Source organism: Macaca nemestrina, chromosome 16, assembly GCF_043159975.1.
Source record: "Macaca nemestrina isolate mMacNem1 chromosome 16, mMacNem.hap1, whole genome shotgun sequence".
NCBI classification, from domain to species: Eukaryota; Metazoa; Chordata; class Mammalia; order Primates; family Cercopithecidae; genus Macaca; species Macaca nemestrina.
The window spans coordinates 22,643,849-22,661,209 of NC_092140.1; the positions used below are offsets into that span (position 1 = coordinate 22,643,849).

The window sequence follows — 17,361 nt, forward strand, 5'->3', positions numbered from 1 at the left end:
CACAAAAGATGAAAAAAATAATGACGTGTCATACTTAGCATTCAAGTCTGGTAATGTGTGGACATTTGGACTACAAAAGGAATAAAATCAGCAGATTAGAAAGAACGTTGGCTCTTTCTAATCTTTGACTTTTAAAACTGCATGAATGATCATGGTGAATCATTTTTATTTTTAGCATGTCTGCCTTCAACAAGTTTGATCATATGAAGAAAAGAAAATGTGACTTCTTTGGAACTGAAATACATATATATTGGACACCTTTCTACAGGTCTTGCTTTTTAAATTACACAGAAATTTCTATGGGCGGCCATCAGCTTTCAATTTCCTTTTTCTTACTTTCAACTTGAACGTAACAGCTTAAATGTTACCTGACCCTGTTTCACAATGGCATAGTATGATGATTTTATATTAATTCACATTAATAAAAAATGATAAAAATAATAATTCCCCCTACTAGTGGCTAACATTTACTCAGTTGCTTATCATGAATCCAGCACAGTCCTAAACACTTTCATCACACCTAACATTTATTATTATGTTTCAATAACTTTACATGAATTATAGAAGTTTAGTCACTTGTCCATGGTTATGAAGTTATGAAATGGCAAGACTCGGATTCAAACCAAGAAGCCTGAATCTAAGACAGTGGTTCTCAATCTAGTTGCGGGCTTATTAAAACACAATTTCTGGGCCCACCCTTAGTAGGTCTGAGGTGGGGCCAAAGAATTTGCATTTCTGACAGGTTTTTGAGTGAAGCTGATGCTACTTGTCTGTGGCACACACTTAGAGAACCATTGCTGGAGGACCCATGCTGGAAGGTACTGTGCTGTCTTGCCTCCCTGTAGCATCTCATTTAATCCTGCTGACAACTCTGAGATATGTACTATAATGATCTGTATTTCTAGATAAGGAAATTGAGAATGAGAAAGATTAAGTACATAACTGAAGGGTCAAACAGCTAGTACATAGTAGAATCAGAAATTAAACCCGTGACTATCTGACTCTATTTTTTTTAAACTGTGTTTAAGTGCACAGGTGTAGGTGTGTGTTTAGCTTAAAAATAGTTTAATGTAGATTTTAAATTCTAATTAAAATCCAACATTGTGGAACCATTATTCTCTGTAGAGCTCTATCCAATGGTTTCCTAGAACATGGTTTAAAAACCATTGCAGAGACCAGGCTTGCTGGCTCATGCCTGTGATCCCAGCACTTTGGGAGGCCGAGGCAGGTGGATCACCTGAGGTCAGGAGTTCAAGACCAGCCTGGGGAAACCCCATCTCTACTAAAAATACAAAAACTATCCAGGCATGGTGGTACGCACCTGTAGTCCCGACTACTCGGGAGGCTGAGGCAGGAGAATGGCGTGAACCCGGGAGGCGTAGCTTGCAGTGAGCGGAGATGGGGCCACTGCGCTCCAGCCTGGGCGACAGAGCAAGGCTCCGTCTAGAAAGAAAAAAATATATATATGTAAAAAAAAAAAAAATATATATATATATATATATATATATATATATATTTCTTGAACTATTAAAAAACTCTCTTGGTGTCTCTACCAAGGTAAATGTCCTCAGTAGGGATAACCATGAACGGATAAAATGGCCAATAGCTACCTTCCCTTTAGTGACCACGTAGACTGTCCTTGGAATTTCTTCCCTCATTTCTGAGTTCATGCAGCCTTTGCTTTGACTGCATCTCTAGCTTAATAACAAAGCTGGTGCTCATTTTTTTGGGCAAACAATCATTTTCTTACTTTTGGCTCATTATTGAGGTTTCTTTCTTTTCTAAACACTTTGCGTTTATCGCTATTGTCATATTCCTTCAGTTTTTATTTGGTTTCACTATTGACATTTATCTTTTCAGTCTTTCTTTATAGATTGATCCTTTCAGTTCTATTGGCCTTTTTGTTATTCATTCTCATATTAAACACTGATTCCAAAAATATAACCTCAATGCATTTTTGTAGCATCATGTACATTAAATATATTTCTGTGCACTTTATGAAACAAGGAACTCTCAGGTGACTCTCCTATTAGTCTTCATGCATTAATTGGGTGCCAGTAAATGTAATAGAGTGTGTGTGGATTACCAAACACACTCGAATCTATGGGAAGTGTGTAGTTATTTGGTTAAACCTGTCCTTTTGTATAACTGTAAACACCTTGATGGCAGGAACTATGTCAATTTTCCTCTTTGTACAATAACACATATTTTGAAATGGGAATGAAAGACTGCATTTTGAGTTGAAATTGGTAGTTTATGGCATAATGGCTTAAAATAAAATTCAATATTTCTAAAAGTCAGTTTCTAGAGTTATTTTAACAGTCAGCGAACAGAAATGTTTGAGTTGAAATAATTGAACCACCTGAACCATCCCTGATTTTACAATACTGTTTTATCTATAGGGAAAAATAGTCAGTCTTTTAAAATTATTTATTTATTTAGTTACTTCTAGAGATGGGTTCTCACCACTATACCATATTTGATCAAAAAGTGTGCAGGTTGACATCTGCACCTGTTGAAATATCTCAGGCCAAAAATTATAAGAACTCAAAGTTCGGCCCAACCAGCAAGAACCTTTTCTAGAAAGAAGTCTTCTCCTCTCATCATGCCAATATATAGAAATAGTCCTGTACTTTGGGCTTTAAACATATTTATTGTTCTTTTTTTTTTTTTTTTTTTTTTAAAGAAATGGGATCTTGTTCTGTTGTCCAGGCTGGAGTGCAGTGGTATGATCATAGCTCACTGCAGCCTCAAACGAAATAGCTGAGATTGTAGATGTGAGCCACAGTTCCCAACTAAAAAATTCAGTTTTAGACTAAAAGAAATGTAGATATCAACTAGAATGTGTTAATATTTTTGAAATTTTATTGGATTGTATTAGTCAGCCCAGGCTGCCATAAACAAAGTAGGCAGCTTTAACAAGAGAAGTTTTTTTTGTTTTGTTTTGTTTTCCAGCAGTTATGGAGACTACAAGTTCAAGATCACTGTGCTGTCAAATTGAGTTTTTGGTGAGAGTTCTTTTCCTGGTCTGCCTTCTTGCTTTGTTTTCACATGGCCTTTCCTACGTGAGTGCATAGAGAAAGGGTATCTCGTGTCCTCCTCTTCATATAGGGAGACCAATCCTTTTGTTTCAGGGCCATACTCTTATGACATCATTTAACCTTATGTACCTTCTAAAGACCCTATTTCCAAACACAGTGACTTGAGGTTTAGGGAATTAACATATGAATGTTGTCTGGGGGGAGACAATGAGCAAATCTTTCCGTAACAGGTGTATTTTTAACTTAAAGCAATACTCGTTACTTAGAGTGCTTCAAGGGGTCTCCAGTGGAAATACAATAAGGAATGATAAAGACTTCAGTGAAGCAGACTTTCAAAATCACCATGCTTGAAGAGTACTGAAGAAAATAATCTTAAAAGTCAGACTTTCACTTATAAGGATTAGGCTCTTGAGATAAAAAGGCTCTCTGATTTGCAAGTGTATTCTATAAACTTCAAGAACCAGAATCTAGAGGAATCCAAGCTGTAAGATGTGTGTAGGAATGGATGTGAAAGCAGTTTTTCAGACTGAAATGAGGTAAAGGTCTAACCATTTGGCTCAAAGGGAAAAAGATGGAGAAGGGGGGAGTAAGATTGAAAAACAGGTGTTTTTGAGAGGGCTGTGGCCCTAGACTCTCCTGAAATTGAATCTCTAATGCAGTAGAGAATATTTATTCCCCCAACAACTTGGATGATCCTTGAGCAGAAAAGACTCATATTCTAGTTTCTGCCTAGAACCCTGGGAATAGTTGTTCTTCCAAAATTTTCTGAGCCATTGTAGAAATTGAGAATTTTTTTCCTTCTCTACTATACATTATGTGATATTTCATGCTTGCAGTTCGAGTTAATTATAAAATGAAAAAAATCTAGATAAATGAATGTCTTAAATATACTGGAGAAAGTCTAGAATATGGCAAGTCTTCCTAATTTCAGCAGTTTTCTCGTGCCATCAGAAATGCTGTATTTTAGCCCCTCACCCCCTACTTTTTTTTTTTTTTTTTTTTTTTAGACAAGATTGCTAATTTCCTGGTAACAGTTACTAGGGATAAAAGCAAAGGTGGTAAACTGTCTTTCTAGAATGATTTTGGAAACCTTGAACCCTTTAACATGGTAAAATTGTCACAGTGACTCTCTAATGCTAAACACATAAAGAATCAGAAAATGCTTTTACTTTCTAGAACCAGAGAGATGGTAAGGTAATTCAATCACTCTTATAAATTGTATTCAGAAACATCATGTTTTGTAGCCATAATGTGACAAAATGGAATCTACGGCAAATGCCTTCTGATTAATGTTCTTAAACTATTAAAAAGAATGAAGTAAATCCATGACTCATGGAATACAGAATTATTTTTTCTGAGATCTGGAATCAACCTGTGCTATCATACGCAGACTTTTCCTATATGTATATTATTCATAACTTGGATCTATGGTTTTAAGACTTTTTAAGTTTTGAAAGATCAAAAGAGGTTAAATATCATTGCTCTGCAGTAGATTCTGCAGACCCTCAGGGGAATAGGTATTAGGAAATAACTGAAAAATGTTGATCAGAAACAAGTTATCCTAACTTTGTAAAAATTGTGCTCTCCTGGTTGTTAGAAAGAATCTTCTCTCATAAATACCAGAAAGGTTTTTTTGTATGTTGAGCCTTTTTGTTATGTGTTGTCAATGATACTTTTAAATGATAATGTCAGTTGGCAATTTCTGCTACACTCTTTAACTTAGAATAGTTGGATTTCAGATTTAAAAACATTTCTGTGGAGATAGGAAATGACAGTCTTTATTGAAACTTTTAAAATGAGGCAAAATAATCACATCAGCTTTGAATTCACCTAATAGTATTACTTTTTGGGTAAAAATCCTCAAAATGAGATCATCATGGTAACTAAAACTATTATGAGGTCTGAGGTGGAATTCCTATATTCAGAATTTCTTAATACTCTTTCAGTGACATCTCAAGGAACTTTGCACACGTTGGATATTTTCTGTGTGGACCTTTGGGCTCTAGACTCACAGTAAGCATGGGCGAGGGCCAACATGTTTTCCTTTATAGGGCAGCATCAGGAGTGCATATTTGTTGCAACATTTGTTCTGTCTTGCCAACTCTGCTGTGTGTGCCAACCACGCTGATCACACAACAATTTAGGTTTTTGGCAGATTTTCCTGCCGTTTGCGTTGGGGTAAAGGTAATATTCTGTGTAAAAAGACTGTGTAGACTAATATGTCTGAGGACCTCTAAGGCAATCCCAGGACAGTTTAGATGTTGAGGTGCAGTAATGAAATCTTGGTAAGCACAACATGTTCACTACAAATAGTAATTGTCAGCAGCATGGCTCACTAGAGCTGTGGTTCAGTTTCTTTTCCCTTGTATACAGTTAAGCGGAGGCTCTGAACTATCCTATAATGAAGAAATACATTACACGTGCCATGCATCTTGACATGTTATCAGGGTTTTACTGTCAAACATGAGTGAATACTGAAAACATCCTATTGGTAAGATGATGGTAATTGCAGATGGGGAAAATGAAATTAAATCTACCTGAATTTTCAGGTTAGTAATGAGTCAAGGGAAGGAAGTATCCATGAGCATGCTTTTCAAAGAAGTGGCTAAATAATTTAGTAGGATACTTAAATTCTTGGATTATGCTTTTCAATTTGTTGGATTCTAATGACACAGAGAAAAGCATATTGTAACATTTTTATGCTTGAGCACAATAAAAAGAATGATATTTAAGAAGCAATCATAGTGTGGTCTTGCCTTCTTGAATGAAAATGAAAAGAAAACAACTTCCTTTAATAAATCTAAATAACATATAATGATAATGTTAATATCAGCAAAATGATAGCATTTATTATGTACCAGGTGCTGGCTAACCATTTTACCGGTATTAACTCATTTAATCCTTCCAACAATACTATGAAGTTGGTATTGCTGTTGTCCCCACTTTACAGATGAGTAACTTGCCCAAGTCACATAGCTGGGAAAGGGTTGATCTAGGATTCCAATCCATACAGCTTACCACAAGAGCTCCTTGCTTGCCTAGTATACTACACTGACACTGAAGTAATAATAAAGGTAACATTTATTTTATACCTTTTTTTTTTCTTTTAACTACAAGTACTACTAACTCAACCCTCACAACAACCCTAATGAGGTAGGGACTATTACTCTTCACATTTCTCAGAGGAAGACTGAGACTCAGAGAGGTTAAGTGACTTGTTAACATCAAAAACGATAGAGCTGTGGTCTGTACTCAGAAAATCTAGTTGTAAAATCTGTTATTAACTATTCTGCTATTTACCTGTCTAATGTTTTCAAAGTAGGCAATTAATTTAGCTACGACCTAGAATCATAGTAATTGAAATTGAGTGGTTTGTTAAGGTTACTCCTTTTAGAATTTTATGGCACTTAAATGCTTCAACCAATGAGAAAAACTTATGTTATGCCAGCAGAAATGCTTATTACACAGGAATAGTAGATGGATACTAACTTTGCTGTGGAATTTCTGGGTTGGCCCTTTGGAATAATAGACTTTACTAGATTATCAAAATTTTTCCTTTCTATTGTTTAATGTAGATATGTTCATGATCTGCATTTACTGGGAATTAAAATTATGAAATGAGTAGGACACACTACAGTAGCGTGGTTATGGGCACAAACCCTGCGGCCAAACTGCCTGGGTTTGAATCATCCACTGACTCCTTGCATGAACTTGAGCAAGTTACCTATCTACCATGTTTCACTTTACTCATCAATGAAATGGTTTGTTGGACCAATTTTGCATTGCTTTAAAGAAATACCTGAAGCTGGATAATTAATAAAGAAAAATGATTTATGGTTATGCAGGCTGTACAAGCATGGCTCCAGCATCTGCTTCTGGTGAGGACATCAAGGAGCTCAACAATCATGGCAGAAGTTGAAAGTGGAACAGGCAGGTCACATGGTGAGAATAGGAACAACAGAAAGGGAAAGGGAAGGTTCTAGATTCTTTTCAACTGTCAAATCTCTCTTGAACTAACACAGTGGGAATTCACTTATCATGGAGGGGATGGTTCTAAGCCATGCATGAAGGATTCATCCCATGACCCAATCACCTCCCACGAGAACCCACCTCCAACATTGGGAATCATATTTCACCATGAGATTTGGAGGGGACACACATTCAAATTATATCAAACGGGGATCATGCTAACCCCTATATAATAAGTGGGAGGACTGAATGGATTGTTTTATGTAAAACATTCATGAACGTTTTATATTGTATAAAACGTTGTCTATATTGTAAGCATTGCATACATCTGGTAGTACTAACTGTCCAACTCACCAAGCATGATCACACCTCATGGTCTTTGCATGTGCTTTACTTTCTACCTGGCCTGCTCTTTTCCCCAGATGACTGCATGCCCCATTCAGTTTCCTTTTGGTCTTTGTTCAGATGTTATCTTTGGTGTAGGTCTTCTGTGGCCACCCTTTCCCAGCCTCTCTATATTCTTTATCCCCTTTTCTTACTTTATTCTCCAGCCAAGTCATGTGCCCTAGCAAAACTAGTTTAATTGTTTTCCTTATTATTTATGGGTCTCCTTATATTCCTCCTTATCATTTATTTTGCTGGTTTATGTTTATGTTTTCTGGCTGCTACTTTGTGTTTTACTGATTTAATCTGTTTACACTCTGTCTCTCCTCACTAGAATGTAAGCTCTATGAGAACAGAGATTTCTTTCTGATTTCTCTGGGCTGTGTTGCTAATGCCTGAATGAGCCCTGGCACAGAATGGGGGCTTAATTAACATGTGTTCTATGCATGCATACATGCACGCATGCATGGGTGACTGAATATTTCCTCTCAGTGCTAGGGGGTATCACACATCAGGTGTTATGTGATGTATTTGGTTTTGTATTCAAAGGAATGCAGACACTTATGTTTTCAGAGAACTATAAAATCTGCTGTCAGCCTTGGTGTGAAATAGAAAATGATGCTGTTTCTTCCAGAATGGAGCTGTGAGCTAGGGCATGTGATTTGGCTGGGAAAGCACAGGACAGATTCCAGGCTCCTCTTGCTGCCACCTTTGTATTCAATAGAAGCACAAATTACTTTTTACTAAAGGAATCAACTGAGATATTATCATTAATGCAATTAATTGAAATGCTTTTGTAAAATAAACAAAGTTGGTTAGTAAACATCAGTCTCTATCATCTATCTAGCTATCATCTATCTTTGTAATCAATATGTGCATATCATATGTAGGGTTCATTTCTTCATTTATTCTGATGAGGTTGATATCTGACAACTTGAAATTTTTATGTAAACCTTTTGTATTTACTTAAAATAATATAAAGGATAATATTAACAGAGATCACTGCATTTGAAATAGATAGAAATTGGATTTTTAAATGTAAGGAAATGAAGGAAATGTTTGCCACTGGGAAGCAGAGTTGCCTTTCTGCTGTTTTAACTTAAATTTGCCTCATTATGGCCTGGTTTTGAAATTTTTACGTTAACTCTATTTTGAATCACAATGGAAAAATTGGATAGGCTCTGTAATAGGATAAACTATTTTCTACCTAGAAACAATAACACAGTTTTCTAGCTTCAAGTTAGAAATACTAGGTGGTTCCTGACACTGTGTTGAAATTTACATATATTACCATGCCTAAATTATATTAGCAATTAAAGATAGCCCATATATTTCTGTCTTCCCATTTACCATACCAGTATATTAATGTTAACTTTTATTTTCCTTTTCACTGTTCCTCCATATACATTTAATTCTTTCACCCAGATATTTTTTCTCTATTAATAATCAGTGTTTCTCAGAAAAAATATTGTAAGTTTTCATAAAATGGTAATGTATAGATTGCAGTGATGTTCCAGGGTGGCCTCTGAGAGCTTCTTTTGCATTCTAGGCTGAAGGTTCCCATGACCTGTAAGAAGAGGTGATGGTTGTAATCTGGCACCTTAAATACTTTCTGCAGGTTCAGTCTTCCTATGTATATCCTGATCACTCTTTGTCTGACTTGAAGTTGTGATTTCTATTCAGTTGCCTTATACGTAGACTTTCTCTCTGCAGTCACTTCAGTTGTGTGAAATATCACCTTTCCTATGCTGTTGTTCTTTGATTAACCTTGATGCTGCAATTTGCAGCTGAGGGATCCATCCAACCTGAGCCTGGAACTGAATCTCAGAATTTCAGCACAGTTTTCAGGTCATCTTGAGTTCAGATATATGAAGGAGCATGCATCTAATCTTCCAGGGGGTCAAGGAACATTCAAAGAATAGGTAATATTTATTCATTTTCAGTATTCCATTGCCTTTAATTTATTTCAGTGACACACAATTTACTCATGTAATAAATCTGCATATGTATCCCCTGAACCTAAAATAAAAGGTAGAGAGACAGAAAAGTGTTATTTAAACCAAGAGTAGAAGAAATGAGTAGATCTACCAGGCAGACGAGGGAGATAAGCCTAGGTAACAAAAGGAACACCATGCGCTTTGGTATTCAAGAACTGGGAGGTAGTGGAGTACTGTATAAGGTGTTTTGGTGAGAGTGTTGAAATAGCAAAGGTACACTAGAATGAATCACCACGGCATTTTTGGCTTAATTTCAATTTAATTTGTTGGCCATCACTACCCATCTATAACATAGTCATCCAAAAGCTTATTGGTTGAGGGGTACAAGTCTAGTAATCCTTTTAAAACCAATTATAAAGTACCAAAGTTTACACATAATTTATTTTAAGAGTTATGAATTAGAAACACGTTAAGATTATATATATAAATACACACTATATATATGTATATAACATACATACATACACATTTAATAATTTTACTCTCACTTGCATTCTACCTTGTTTTCTTGGAGGGTAGATTTACAGACAGTGGTCAGATAATTACATTTATTTTGAGAATTCCCACAGAAGTGGATGACTCACTAATATCATCTGTCATAATTAGAGTGAGATTGAGAACCTCATGAGAGGTGTGTAGGGAACGTGAGTGTGGGCAGGGTGGTTGGAGGCTGGTTTTGAAAGTCCTTGAATGATGTATTAAGTAAGGCACTTGAGTGTGTTGCAGGGACACTTCCAGTTCAGATCTGTGTTGCTGGAAGAAATTAGGCAGCAATGTAAGGTCAAGAGTTTGGAGCCTAAGAGACCAGTTATGAGGAGGTCTCAATATCAAAGAGATGATAACCTAAATTCAGGTCATGTGAGCAAGGATGGACGAAACTCAATGAGTCTCTGCAGAGGTAGAACAACAGGATAAGACAACTAAAATTAAGTGGTGCCACACAGTATTTGTCTTCCTCTGTCTGGCTTATTTCACTTTTGCATAATGCCCTCTAAGGTCATCCAAGTTGTCATAAATGTTAACACTTCCTTCTTTTTTATGGCCAGATATATTCCATTGTGTGTGTGTGTGTGTGTGTGTGTGTGTATAAATCTGTATACCTACACTAAAATAACATTTGAACAAAGAACAAAAGGAAATAATGAATGGGCGATGCAGTTATCTGATGGAAAGGGTGGGTCACGTAAACAGTAGAGCACATGCGAAGACAGTGAGGTTGGATCACGCTTGGTATCTACATCTATCTATATCTATATCTGTATTTATAGTTGTGTCTATGTCTGCATCTATATCTATGTATATATGTATGTATGTATGTATGTATGTATGTATGTATCTATCTATCTATCTATCTATCATCTATCTACCACATTTGTGGAATTTTAAAAAAGTAGAACTCATAGAAAAACAGAGAAGAATGGTGGTTGCCAGTGGCTAGGGAGTGGGGAAATGTTGGTTAAAGAGTACAAACTTTTAGTTAAATACATTTGGAGGTTCTAGTATACAACTTGGCGACTATAATTAATAACATTGAATTGTCTACCTGAAAATTGCTAAGATAGTAGATCTTAAGCATTCTCACTCCCCCCAAAAGATAACTATTTGAAGTGAGGGATAAATTAATGAAGATGATTGTGCTAATCATTTTTGATGTATACATATATCAAATCATCATGTTGTACACTTTAGATATATACAATTTTATTTGCCAATTCTACTTCAATAAAGCCAAAAAAAGTAAATGGGAAATTAGGGAGAAGGGAGAATACAAAATGACTCCCTGGGACATCTGTGTGGCTAGGCCTAATGATAATAATTATAGTAAATATTACATTTATCAAGTACTTCCTTCTTGCCAGGCATTGGGATGCATGCATTTTTCTCAACAATGAGGAAAATGAAACTTATTTAACATAAATAATTTGGCCTAAGAGTGTTGGCTGGGAGTTGCCTGTAGACACTCTGCTTCCAAAGCCTCTATATTCATACTTAACTACTGCACCATATGGCCTCTAGAGCTTAGGAGGGATGTCGGGGATAGAGATGGGGATTTGAGAGCTATTAGTTTTGAAGTGATCCCTGCAGTTGTGAAAGAAGATGAGTTTTCCTAGGGGGAGATTGTAGAAGGAGAATGCTGGCTGAACACATCATACAACTTAAGCAGAATAAAGTGATTATAGACATTTAATGTCATGTAATGTTGTAAGACCGCTTTACATTAATTTCCTCTTGCAAGCAAATGGCTTTCTGAGCATAGTGATGTACCTATGCTCAATGCGGTTCATCTCTCATTTATTTTTGGGAGGAAGAAGCCAATTTAACAATACGTATGAGTAATTCTTTCCTTAAGAAATAGAGATGAAGAGGTGACGTTCTGCACTTCCTTCTGATGGCAGGTTAAAAAGAAAGGATTAGGGTTAGATGAACGGCCTGTATTTCTCTGTTAGGTTATGATTATTTCACATGGTATGCCTAGATTTATTCACTATTGATCAGTATGAAAATAGGAACCAATTATAGGAAATTATAACACAAAAGAAAGAAAATACCCAGCTTTTTGATGTTACTATGCAGGACAACTTTGAATTATTATTTATAGTGTAAAATGAAGAGGTAGAAATGTTATGTTGTTCCATAGTGACTTCAGTCTATCTTTCAAGTATAAAAAAATCCTTTCCCATCATAATAGAGGTGACAACAGATTTTAAAGGAGCTGTAAGTCTCTAATATATATTATCACTATACCTAATTTTTAATATATTCTCCAGTATAAAGCATCTGATATTGGACAATATTTATGTAGAAGGTCAAGATTATTTTTGTTTAGAAGGAAGAAACCCTAATTAAAATGAAAATATCTCTGGAAGGAATAGCTATTTAGTTTGGTTCTTCTCAAACTTGATTACATGGCAGAGTTACTATCTCAGGAGCTTGAAATAATAGCAGTGCCAGGGCTTCACTTCCAGCAGATACCAATTTAATTGGTTCGGGATAGAACATGGGCACTAGTTTTTTTTTTGTTTTTTTTTTTTTTGGCTTAAGACAAAAGAAATTTATTGTCTCTCAGTTTTGGACAGCAGAAGTCTAAAATCAAGATGTTGGCAGGACTGCATTCCCTCTGATAGCTCTGAGGGAGAATTATTCCCTGCTTCCCACAACTTCTGTGGGCTGCTGGGGCTGCACAATTCCAACCTCTCTTTCTGTGCTTACAAACCTCTTCTGTGTATTTAATCTCCCTCTGCCTTTCTTTTATAAGGACACTTGTCATTGGATTTAGAGCCCACTCAGATTATCCAGGAAAATCTTTTCTCAAGATCCTTAAATTAACATCTGCAAAGAAACTTTTAGGTGACATTTATTGCGTCTGTAGGCTGAATTTTTCTCCTTCTTCAAATTCATACATTGATGTCCTAAGCCCCAATGTGATGGTGTTTGGATCTGGGGTCTTTAGGAAGTACTTAGGTTTAGATGAGATTATGGGGTGGGCCCTTCATTATAGGATTAGTGCCCCTATAAAAAGAGATACCAGAGCTTGCTCTCCCTTTCTCTCTCTCTCTCTGCCATGTAAGGACACGTCTAGGAGGCAGCTGTCTGCAAGCCAGAAAGAGTGTCCTTTCCAGGAACTGAATCTGCTGGCATCTGCTTTTGGAATTTCCAGCCTCCCAGACTGTGAAAAAATAAATGTCTTTGGTTTAAGCCATCCAATGGATGGCGTTTTGTTATGTCATCACTAGATGGCAAAGTCAACAGTGTGCAGCAATTAGGAATATCTTTTGGGGGACCACTATTCAACCCAGTACAACTGGGGATCACTGAAAATATAAGCTTTTGGTTATATTTTCACTTTCACAGCCCAAGATTAAAATAAGAGAAAAACAAACTTCACCATCCCTTTTTCCCCTCTCCCCCATATTAGAGTAATTCTTGGGCATTAGTATTGTTTTAACTCCCCATGGGATTCTAATACACAACTGAGCTAACATACATGATGGAATGGTCAGATCAGAGTCTCATAAATTAGAGAACTTATCCAGTGTCATGCTTTACTTGAGGCCTGTGTAGCTGGAACATGGCAGATGTTGGGGAGAATCCGTGAGACGGGGCTGGAGAGGTGGGCTGCAGCCAGGCCAGGCAGGGACTTATCAGTCACAGTTCTAGGTTTAGATTTTGCTCTCATAGCAATGGAAAGCTATTGAGAGATATGAGGGTATATTTAAGTGGAGAAGTGAAAGTGGTTCCTGATCCACTTCTCTTAAGTCCCAAATTAACTGGGTGCTTATCCTTTGACAGAGGGCCCTCATCAGATGTGTATTTTGGAGAGGATCAACAGTTTTCTATCCAGTGGCTATATCTGCTGCCAAAGGCTTTGCTGGCTGAGAAAACACTGATTTCTCCAAGGGAAACATCATAAGGCAGGAGGGTGCATGACAATTTGTAAAAGTGGGGTTGATAACAGAGATAGAAATACTTGGTTTTTAGCATTGGGTTAGAATTATCTACAAGACGCTATGAAGATGGGAAAATATTTTGACCCATCTCTGATAGTTTAGAGTAATATTAAAATTGACTGCACAAAGAAATAAAATGCATATAGGGATTTAAAAATACCTATTATTTCATATGCAATGCAATATGTTGCTTATGTTCTTTATTGCAGTGGAAGCAAAAAAAGAAAGAAAGAAAGAAAGAAAGAAAGAAAGAAAGAAAGAAAGAAAGAAAGAAAGAAAGAAAGAAAGAAATACAGTAGACAAGCCAAAATAATTTGCATAAAACACAATGGAAAGTGGCTGAGAAGAGGACAATTTAGAAAAATGATCTCTCCAGGAATGCTGCCAAGGTAAGTAGCAGTAGATATTGATTATATAGACCTGTCATGGATCGGTTTAACCAGTCATTCTGAAAATTGAATTGGATTTTCTTTCTGAAATGATGTTTTTGAAGCTGTGCCAAATGCAATCTCTCTCCCCACCCATTCTGGTTTGTGTCTGCTTTTCAAAGTTAATACTGCTCAGATATTTATAATGTTGGTCACAGAAAAGTCTTTCTCTATGCCCAGAGCAAACTGACTACGTTACATCATTTTATGTGACAATTTCCCTCACTTGCAAAAATTATGGTATATTCTGAAATAGTGGAGGTAAAATATGCAATCCAGTGTGAAAATAGGTTAAGCACAGATGAGAAGGGAAAGCAGAAATTCATTGCAAGCTGTATAGATAAGGTGACTATATAATTTATCCTCCAAACCTGGAAACTTCTGAGAGTAGCAGCAGGCACTGTAAATAATCAGTACAACAGGCTTAAACTGGAGATGCTCTGGACAAACTGGTACACATCATAATCCTGTGAATAAGAAGAGATAGAAGAACCTGGGTGAAAGTGAAATGTTGACAACAGGTAGGTATTTGTTTTAGGAACAAGTGTCAGAATTCAGTTTCAGAATAAGATGTGTTATCATTGGTAATGTTTGAAAGAATGGATTGTAGGATGGGACACACAGAATTTTGGGGGTTAATGAGAAAGCTGATAGCAACATCTTTTGTATTAAAAATATGTCCAGCATTTTGAACGGGACCAAGAAGTGATGAGATCCAATCTTGGACTGTATACCAAAACCCCAACATATGTAAATAAAAGATAAATGAAGCATAAGTAGCATCCTGTGACATGGGAGAAAGTGAAAAATATTAACAAATATATCAAGAGATAACAGAGAGTGACTACCATGAAACTTTTAGTTACAATCTGGTATGGTTCAGGAAGATTTCATGGGCCATGTACTCCTCCAGACAGTACATGATGTATAGGCATTGGGGAAATGAGAGGTGAGAATGAAGGCTATTTCAATAGAGAGAATGGTAAAATGCAAGGTGTATATAGGTAATATTTGACTGAAGTATAGTATGTGAATGTGAGTTTTAGGAAATAAATTTTCAAAAATAGTTTCTTACCAACTCATACAATGTCTCTAAGGTTCAAAATGTGCCATTTGTCAATTGGTGGATACTTCACTAAAAGTTATGTCCAATATCCATGGAACCCGAGATTCATCAAAGCTAAACTGAAACTGAAGATCTTGACCATAATAAACTGGTTCAGAATATTAAATTCTACTAATCAGCTTTATTAAATTATTTTTCCATGTATCATGTACCTACTATTTAAGTATCTGTTAACTAAGATTGTACTATCATTTGAGATATAAATAAAATTGATTCAAGAAAAAAAGATTGATAGAAGCTTCTTATCCTACTTCACACAGGAATTATCGTGCTCCTCAGGGTCCCAGCGTGGAGTCTGTGTTTCTGCTCAGCCTTCTCTCTTCCACAGCCTGCTGGCCCTTTCAGCTCTGTACTGGCTCAGGGAGGGATAGCTTCTTTCCCCTTGTTTGTCACATAAATCCGTTTTCATAAAGCATCTTGGTTTGTTGCAAGCAAATGCATGGACAGACAAAGCCTTGGTAGAGGGGTTGGAGGTAGCGAGAGGAGTGAGTCAGAAAGGATGACAGGCCCCCATGCTATTGATGCCTCTGTTTTGAGCAGCGAGGGCTCCACCCTCCGAGAGCTTACCAGGAAGCATGCAGAATGTCTACCAGAGTGGTCCTTTCTCAAGATAGGAGTCTGAGCATATATTTGCCATCTTCTGCCCACATTGGCTGAAGGTTGAAGTGGCTGTGCACACTGTCCTGCATTCTGGTCTGGATTATATTGGGATGAACAAACTGTTGTAGCGTTTGAGAAGGCCCTGGGGCAGAATGCCCAGGAAGGGGGTGCAATCTTGCAGAGGAGCACTGGTCAATCTGTCTAGGCTCACTCAGAACTGTCCTCCAAGGACAGTTGGAGGCAGGAGCAACAGGTGGAAGTTTACACAGTACTTATACAAAATGGATTTACCTTAGTTTTAGAGGATGTTTATGTAGCAGAAAATTAGGATATCCATTTCAAAATTAACTATGAGACATCTCTGTCTCTACATGGTGCCTGATGGTCCCAAATTCCTCTTGGAGCATCTTATTTTCTAGATACTGTAAAATTTGCTCTTCCCAACTTGCTGCTTCGTCCTTTAACTCACTTTAAATCTCATGTTTCTCTCTCTTTGGGAGTTTATATAAAAGTATACAAACTGCTTCATTGGGGCTTTCTTATGAAATCTAAAGTCCTGAGATCAGGCAACACAATTCACATTTCTACTCCTAGTTAGGATCTGGACTACCATTCGCATATCCAAAAAATGTGTTTACGTTCTTGTTGAAGACACAGTCATCTACTCTGAGTGTCACCTTAGATGTATCAGAGAAGAACTGGCAAAGATTATGAAAGGTCAGCCTTCTCTTATCCCATTCTCTCTCAGCCAAGGTAAGTTGAAAGAAGCAGTTTAGAAATTTATTTCCCCCTTAATATGAATGATGCCTCCCACTCCCAGTCTGACAACTTCCTAATGGCAGAAGGGCCTACAGGCAGTATTGATTTTAAATAGTTTATTTTTTCCCCTGAATCTTACAGAAGTTGAGTAACTTCCTGTTGACACAGACGATGAGTGGCAGAGCTGGGATTTAGATTCACTTACATCTGTTTGATGCCAAAGCCTCATACCAAATATGTAATCATTGCACTAGATTGCCTTTCTAAAAAATAATGCCATGCTTATATTTAGTGAACCTCTTCACTCTTTCTCGCCTAGCTAGGACTGGTTGAAAAGTTGGAAGTCAAAGACAGGAATTTATATTCTTTGAGTAAATTCAGTGTAGCTAATTATACAATTAAATGCTGAGGAAAACTTTGTTTTTTATAGTTGATATGCCAATTGCTTTTATATCACCTTAGTATTAAACTCAGCTGCATTTTTCTTTTTCATAAATCTGGGCAAATGGGGTAAAGAAAAAAAATCTGGTAAACTACCTAAAATAGTAAGACCTTGATTAAGAATCTGTACATTTAGACCAAATGTAATCAGCATCAAAAATAACATGA

General features: G+C 36.7%; 1 long non-coding RNA gene across 1 annotated transcript in view; it reads left to right on the plus strand.

Annotated features, from left to right (window-relative positions):
- The window catches only part of LOC139359076 (uncharacterized), a 38,754-nt gene extending 24,691 nt beyond the window's left edge, over nt 1–14,063 (plus strand). Inside the window, exons 2-3 of the long non-coding RNA XR_011614683.1 lie at nt 6,887–6,983; nt 14,049–14,063. This is a non-coding gene — a long non-coding RNA (uncharacterized lncRNA). The remainder of the gene's footprint in view (nt 1–6,886; nt 6,984–14,048) is intronic.
- The last annotated feature ends 3,298 nt before the right edge of the window (nt 14,064–17,361 follow it).